Source organism: Gopherus flavomarginatus, chromosome 1 (genome assembly GCF_025201925.1).
Source record: "Gopherus flavomarginatus isolate rGopFla2 chromosome 1, rGopFla2.mat.asm, whole genome shotgun sequence".
NCBI lineage: Eukaryota > Metazoa > Chordata > Testudines > Testudinidae > Gopherus > Gopherus flavomarginatus.
In genome coordinates this window covers 83,789,492-83,798,290 of record NC_066617.1, presented here as the reverse complement: position 1 = coordinate 83,798,290, position 8,799 = coordinate 83,789,492, and the positions used below count along the sequence as shown (strand labels likewise).

The window sequence follows — 8,799 nt, the reverse complement described above, 5'->3', positions numbered from 1 at the left end:
CAGAAGCCAGAGACTCCCTGAGGGAAGGTAGGGGAGCAGGACTACTGTGTTTACTTTATTACCTGGGACTATTGTGGTTGCTTTTCAGACTGGGTTATTGTGCTTATTATTACTACCCAGGACCTGCCTGTGGTCTGAATGGGACTACTGAAGTGGACGTGCACCACCACCACCCTCAAAGCATATGACTGTGTACAATAAGCCTCTGTTGGTTTCCCCCCGCTGGAGTCCATGCAGTGGACAAACTTCCTCTTGGCTTGAGTTTATAAAAAACTAGACAAGCCATTTACAACATACAGTTTGCTTCTCTACAGAGGAAAAAGGACACTAAACTATCCAAACTCCTACATGCCACAAGGTGCCACAACAGTAGTACCCTTAACTCACCCAACAATATTGTTAATCTATCCAGCTATACTCTTAGCCCAGCAGAGGAGTCTGTCCTATCTCGGGGACTCTCCTTCTGCCCCACCACCCCTATGAACATGATACAATTCTACAGTGACCTGGAATCCTAATTTCATCATCTCCAACTCGAGGACTATTTCCACCACACCACTGAACAGCACACTAACCCACAGCAACCTTCCTACCAATGCTACAAGAAGAAGGATTCTGCATGGACTCCTCCTGATGGTCGAAACAACAGACTCTGGACTTCTACATAGAGTGCTTCCACCAATGTGCACGGCCTGAAATAGTGGAAAAGCAGTATCACTTGCTCCATAACCTCAGCTGTGCAGAACACAATACCATCCACAGCCTCAGAAACAATTTTGACACTATAATAAAAAAAGAGTGACAAAGGAGGTGCTGTAGTCATCATGAATAAGTTGGAGTATGAACGAGAGACTGCTAGGCAACTCTCTGACACCACATTATACAGGCCATTACCCTCTGATCTCACTGAGGGTTACCAAAAGAAACTGCACCATTTGCTCAAGAAATTCCCTGAAGCAGCACAGGAACAAATCTATACAGACACACCCCGAGACCCCGACCAGGGGTATTCTATCTGCTACCCAAGATCCATAAACCTGGGAATCCTGTATGCCCCATCATCTCAGGCATTGGCACCCTGAAAGCAGGATTGTCCGGCTATATGGACTCTCTCCTCAGGCTCTACGCTACCAGAACTCCTAGCTATCTTCGAGACACCACTGACTTTATGAGGAAACTACAATCCATTGGTGATCTTCCAGAAAACACCATCCTAGCCATTATGGATGTAAAAGCTCTTTACACCAGCATTCCACACAAAGATGGACTACAAGGCGTAAGGAACAGTGTCCCTGATAATGTCATGGCAGACCTGGTGGCTGAATTTTGTGGCTTTGTTCTCACTCACAACTATTTCACTTTGGAGACGTTTTACACTTTTAGGTCAGCAGTACTGCTATGGGTACCCGCATAGCCCCGCAGTATACCAACATTTTTAGGGCTGACTTAGAACAACGCTTCCTCAGCCCTCGTCCCATAGCGCCCCTACTCTACTTGTGCTACATTGATAACATCTTCATCATCTGGACGAATGGGAAGGAGGCCCTTGAGGAATTCCACCAGGATTTCAACAATTTCCACCCCACCATCAACCTCAGCCTGGACCAATCCACACAAGAGATCCACTTCCTGAACTATACAGTGCAAATAAGTGATGGTCACATAAACACCACCCTATACCGGAAACCTATTGACCTCTTGTCATAAACAGATTGTTAAGGGTTAATGTCTCTTGTACCTGTAAAGGGTTACAAGCAGGGAACGGGACACCTGACCAGAAGACCAATCAGAAGACAAGATACTTTTAAATTTGGGCGGAGGGAAGCTTTTGTGTGTGTTCTTTGTCCGTTGTGGGCTCTTCTCTTGGAGGGTCTGAGAGAGACCAGATATTACTACAGGCTCTCTAAGTTTCTTTTCTAATAGAAAGTAAAAACAGGCGGTTTAGGTTTTTTAATTGTTTTACTCTATTTGCAATTGTGGATCTGGCTGGTTAACTTTTATACGTGTAGTTGCTGGGAATATTTTGATTTGTACTGGTACTGGGGGGAAAGTCTCTTTCTGGTGCCTGTAAGCCTAGGACCCTGTATATTTACATCCTGAAGTACAGAGATAATTCTTTACTTTTTCCTTTCTTTTGTTAAAAGATTTCTTTCTTTTTTTAGAGAACCTGTTTGATTTTTTTCCCCTTGTTTCCCTTGTGTTATTCCAGGGGATTGGAATAACTCACCAGGACAGGTGGGGGGGAGATGGGAGGGGGAGAGATAGAATCTCTCTTTGTTTTCCTTGAATCTGTTTGCCTCTTTGTGGAAGGGAAGGGAGATGCTTCTCTGTATGGTGATTTAAGAGGTTGGATCAGTATCTCTCAGGATAGCCCAGGGAGGGAAATTCTGGGAGAGGGAAAGGTGGGGGAATGGTTTATTTCTCCTTGTTTTAAGAACCCAAGGGATCTGGGTTCTTGGGGTCCCCAGGGAAGGTTGGGGAGGTCAGAGTGCCCCAAAACACTATATTTTTGGGTGGTGGCAGAGCTATCAGATCTAAGCTGGTAATTAAGCTTAGAGGATTCAGTGCTAGTATCTCATTTTCTGAACTCTAAGGTTCAGATCTGAGAAAGAATGCTATGACACCTCTATACTTACCTATATGCCTCCAGCTTTCATTCAGATCACATCACACGATCCATTGTCTACAGCCAAGCGCTAAGATACAACCACATTTGCTCCAATCCCTCAGACAGAGATAAACACCTACAGAATCTCTATCAAGTGTTCTTAAAACTACAATACCCACCTAGGGACATGAAGAAACAGATTGACAGAGCCAGAATGGTACCCAGAAGTCACCTACTACAGGACAGGCCCAACAAAGAAAATAACAGAAAGTCACTAGCCATCACCTACAGCCCCCAACTTAAACCCCTCCAGTGCATCATCAAGGATCTACAACCTATCCTGAAGGATGATCCATCACTCTAACAAACACTGGGAAACAGGCCAGTCCTCACTTACAGACAGCCCCCCCAACCTGAAGCAAATACTCACCAGCAACCACACACCACACAACAGAATCACTAACCCAGGAACCAATCCCTGCAACAAACCCTGTTGCCAACACTGTCTGCATATTCATTCACCATCATAGGATCTAACCACATCAGCCACACTAGGATGGGCTCATTCACCTGCACATCTACAAATGGGATATATGCCATCATGTGCCAGCAATGCCCCACGGCCATGTACGTTGGCCAAACTGGACAGTCTCTACGCAAAAGAAAAAATAGCCACAAATCAGACATCAAGAATTGTAACATTCAAAAATCAGTAGGAGAACACTTCAATCTCCCTGGACACTCAATAACAGACTTAAAAGTGGCCATTCTTCAACAAAAAAAACTTTAAAAACAGACTTCAAAGAGAAACTGCAGAACTGGAATTAATTTGAAAACCTGACACCATCAAATTAGGCCTGAATAAAGACTGGGAGTGGCTGGGTCACTACAAAAAGTAATTTTTTCTCTGTTGCTGCTCACACCTTCTTGTCAACTGTTGGAAATGGACCACATCCACTCTGATTGAATTGGCCTCATTAGCACTGACCCTCCCACTTGGTAAGGTAACTCCCATCTATTCACGTGCTGTATATTTATACCTGCCTACTGTATTTTTCACTCCATGCATCTGATGAAGTGGGTTATAACCCACAAAAGCTTATGCCCAAATAAATTTGTTAGTCTCTAAGGTGCCACAAGGACTCCTCGTTGTTTTTGTCACACCATATTACAGCTTGGCCCTGTACCACACTGTATGGTCACCAATACTGTTGAAAGTGGACTCAATTGCTGGATACCATAATGGTTTCAAGTCAATGGAGGTCCGTGCAGAGTTTAGTTACAGTTTCTAGTTCTGGGTCTCTAGCACACCCAGGCTCAGATTTTGTTTGAGCTTTTCTTTGGGATGGAGGGCCCTGCTGCCCTAGACTCTAAAGCCAGTGTGTGAAACATTCCAAGCTCCTCACACCTGCATCTTCTGCCCTAGAGCTCCACTTAGCTGTGGGTGCTCCAGGCTTCTAGTTTAATCCCTTTGGGGACAATGTGGTGGGAAAGCAAAGAACAGAGGCTTAACAAAGGAATTTCTGAAGCACAGAAATTTCTCGTAACTTACTTAAGAATTAAGATTTTTGAATACAAAAGTCCTGACATGCACCCTCCCCTAGTCTGCTTTCAACCATTCTTATGGATCTAAGGTTTGTCAGTGCTTCAGGCTAGGCAGAGTCTCCCCAGCTCAACCTCTCCTGTAAATCCTTTGTGTGTGTGTAGTGATCCTCAGCCCCCTGCACAGAGCAAAATTCTGCTCTTGAGGAGGGTCTCCTCTCCGTGACATGTGAACAACCTGAGATGCTCCAGGTCTCCCCTACTCATGCTTGCTTCACCCCATGTGGGCTCTGTTTAGAAAGTATTATGTGGGGATGTGTTTGTATTTGAAACCCCGTCAAAGTGAGGACCCTAGATTGCAATATAGAACTCTAGATGATAGTTCTTAAGTGAGGTGTCACGCATGCTTCCCAAGCAGGGCAGCTGTCTGTAATGCAATACAATAGATTGCCTTTGTGAATGCCAAGGCTTGTGCAGTCACAATGTTCAACATTTCGAGTTAAAAAAGAATTGGATTCAGTTTCCAGTCCCGCTCCAGTCCCAGTAAAGATTATGGGACGTGAGGTCCATATGTGCCATTTTCACCACTTTTTCCTTCTATTAATACTTCCCTATAATACCTCAAATTAGTGGTGTGAGAATTAATGGAAAATGCTTTCAAATCCTCAAATGGAAAGGACTATAGAAGTGCAAAGTATTTATTTTTAAATGTCACTTTTCTTAAAGCAAAGGATTAGTGTTGGTTTTAGTTTTCTGCAGGGTCATTTGTGGAGAAGGGATTTTATTCATATTACAATTATGTTTTTGGAAGATTGAAGCCCAAAAGAACTACCTACATTCACATTTTAAAGAGATGAGGTTTAAAAGTAAGGGTTGTCAAATTAACTTGAAAGTACCTCCTTTGAAAAGGACTGGGGCAGTATTGTGTCACCTGAGAGTTCCACTATGGAGAAAACAAACTCTAAAGAGACAGTTTTCACAGTGCTGTCGTGTGTCTGAACACATCATCATTATTTATGGTCAGATCTTTACAAATGCCATGCATACTGACAGCAACAATAATGTACAGTGATTCAGCAACAATCTTATAAACAACTGTCAGTTTTACAGAAATAAAGGAAAGCCCCGTTTGTTTGCTTTTTATGGTCTGCTGTATAGTACAATTGTGGGAACCCACTTATTACAATTTTCCCCACACATCTTCCCTAGGAAATAGCACTATGAAATCCTGTACCTGTGGCTCTACAGAAATAGAATCTAGTGCCTTATTTTAATTTAAAAATTTAGGCCAGCACATTTACTGTAAAATAAACAAAATTGTCAAGTAGCATAACAGTAGTTCCAATTATATCTGTCCATAATAGAAGATTTGGGGAAAGGTGCCCACACCAATACATGAATCTTTATTATTCACACAGAGAATAATGAGATAAATCATTCGCTTCACAGGGTGTTCTTTAAAAGGCACTAGACGGGGTGAACAGTTAAACATAATGTATTTGACATGGGCTCACTGATAAGGACTTTCACAAAGCACTGCTGTTCAGACACAGAAAGATCATTCTCCACCTGTAATGTTTAATATAATGCGCAAAAAGTAAGAAAATATTTACAGAGCTTCACAAAACATCCATCAACATACTGGCACCAAGTGTATACAACCCACAGAGCAGATTGCAAAAAACACAAGGCCTAGCCAAATCCTGGAGGCACTAACGTAGATTCCTTACGATTCTGTAGATTGTCTCCTGAAACTACAGAAGTGCTAGCTGCAGTTGCCATTGGATGATATAAGTAGTTTGCTAGATTTTGTTAGATAATGTATTCAGTGTGACTTATCAATGTAAGGTTTCTACAGCCTCCTAAGACATTCAGAGTGATCCCCACAGATCCCAGCTTTTCTCATCATTTAATTTTTTTTTTTTAAAGGTTAAAAAATTTTATTCGCATTTTTGGTAACTGGAACTGCTCATTTGCCAGGAAGGATGATGCCATCGTACTTCTGCTGGAACCAACGCATGGCCTCCTCCTTCCCAATTCTGTGCTTGGCTCCAATGGAGCCAGTTTTGCATTTCTTGTCAGCAATGCTGAAGCCTGGCCTGCCCAGAACCACACAGAAGTCCAAGCCAAAGATGCCAATGCTGGGATCGTATTTAATTCCCATATCAATGTGCTCCTGGATTCCAAAACCAAAGTTCCCAGTGTCTGAAAAGTTGTTTTTCCTCAACTCATATTCTCGCACCTTCAACCCTTTCTCCAGAATCTCCTCTGCTTTGGCCCCACGAACTGTGCAGTGAACAGCAATCTTTTCATTCTCCTTATTCCAAAGGATCTGACAGTGTATCGAGCCTTTGAGAAGACAGGAGTCTGGCCTGTGAGCTGCTCCAGCACTTTGGCTGCCCAGGTGAGTCTGTCACCACTTTCCCCAACACAAATATTGAGACAGAGTTTGCGGATGCGCAGCTTACGCATGGGGTTCTCCTTCTCACCCTGATCTTGCACCATGATGGAGGCGTGGTGAGAAAGACAAGCTTTTGAGCTACACAGAGCTCTTCCTCGGGTCTGGGGAAAGTATTTGGAGTGTTACAGCTAAATACAAGATCAAACAGATAGTTTAGCATAAGTAGTTAGCACATATTCTAAAGGACCATTCAAGATGAAGTGGCCTGTTAACCTCTGGCTGTCAGCCCAAGGCAGCAAAGGTCTAGCAGTCAGCAGGGCTCCAGCAGTCGGCTCCACGCATGCTGTCAGCCCCTCTCCATGTTTCACTTAAGTCCGTGCAAATGCTCCGGGTAAGGGTGTGCACAACTGGCAGAAGGAGGGTAAGGTGGACACGAACAGCCGATTTAATTACTGCGGTGGCTGTAGGTTGACCTAACTTAAGTTGCCTTAATTTTGTAGTGTAGACAAGTCTTACGTAACTTTTCCAGACCTGAGGAAGAGATTGGTGTAGCTCAAAAGCTTCTCTCTCTCACCAACAGAAGTTAGTCCAGTGAAGGATATTACCTCACCCACCTTGTCTCTCTAATATCCTGAGATTGATACAGCTACAACAAAACTTCCTCCTTAAGGTCTGTTAGGACCTAATGACCTTGATAAAAGAAGTTGGGAGGAATGAAACTAGAGGTGTAATTTTTAGAGAGGAAGTTACTCCTTCCCTGCTCTCCACAGCATAATTCATAAGTCTACACATATGGCATATGGGCCCAAAGATGCTCTCAAATACACAGGTGCAATCCAGGACTGTCCTTAGGATTTATGGTGTCCTAGGCAAGATTATTAAACTGGTGCACCTGTGCCTGTCTTGCTCTTAGCAACACAAACATAAGGTTACACTACTGGAAAGCTTGCTACATGCATGTTATTAAAACCAATTTAACTTAATTAAGCACACCGTAATGCTGATGGACTAGCACTAAAGAAGTAGCACTATAGAAATAATTCTGATTTGACAGAATGATGCAAATAATTTAATTTTTTTAATTTGTCAACATTTTATTGGAAATTTCTATGCAAAGGTATTGAAACAAGGATTTGGTTTTAATTAAAACCAATCTTTCTGGCTTTTTTGGCTGCAAAATCAGTAATAATGTCATCGTATGACAAAGACAAAGTGATGTCTTGTTTGATTGAAAGAATAGCAAGACCAGTCAAGTGTTCCTGACTCTTTGTAGAGCGGAGATTGTTTTTAATGAGCTTTAGTTTTGAGAAACTCCATTCTCCTGATGCTCCTGTTACAGGAATTGTCAGTAGAATACGAGTGGCAATGTACACATTAGAATATATGTCAACAAGTTTGCTGGTATGAGTAAACTGTACAACGTCCATCATTGATTTTGCATGTGGCAACATTGATGACAGTGTACTCAACTCTTCATACAGTTCAAGTCCATTTAAATCAAAATGATCGCTGTGCTTCCGGAGGCTCTCTAGGTCAGGGGTCCCCAACATGGTGCCTGTGGGTGCCATGGTGCCCGCGGGTGCCATGGCGCCCGCAAGGGCCTCTCAGTACACCAGCGTACTGGCCGGCGGACGAGCATCCACCAAAATGCCAACGAAATTCAGCGGCGACGCCTCTGGATGATACCGCTTGCCGCCGATAAGCAGCGTCATCCGGAGGCGTCGCCGTTGAAATGCCGCAAAATTTCAGCGGCATTTCGGCGGATGCTCATCCACCGCCACGGTCCTTCGTCTGGTGACAGCCAGATGAAAAAGGTTGGGTACCACCGCTCTAGGTTCTTGCACTTTGTCATTAGTTGCTCTTGTTTTCCTATTTCGTTGAATTTAGTCCTGCTCAGCCCGCTACCAACTGAGTGAATGGAACCCCCGGCTGACAGCGGGTTGAGTTGCTCAGCTGAAGTCTCAGCCACCAACCTGCTCAGCCAGCTGCCAGCCTGGGGTTCCTTGGGGGTCCCCAGGCCAGCAGTGGGTGCTGAGTGGGGCCAGTGGCCAGGACCCCAGGTGGCAATGGGGCAGCAGCCGGAACCCCAGAGCACTGGCGGGCTGAGCCACTCAGCCCACCACTGCATGCCATCAAAAATCAGCTCGCGTGCCACCTTTGGCACGTGTGCTGTAGGTTGCTGACCCTTGCTCTATATATTAGTAAGGAGATGAGCATATTGCAGTTGTTGGAGGGCTCTATTTAGCAG

General features: G+C 44.0%; 1 pseudogene; it reads right to left on the bottom strand.

Moving 5' to 3' along the window:
- Positions 1–6,058: 6,058 nt before the first annotated feature.
- On the bottom strand, positions 6,059–6,665 carry LOC127042702 (60S ribosomal protein L11-like; annotated as a pseudogene).
- Positions 6,666–8,799: the final 2,134 nt, after the last annotated feature.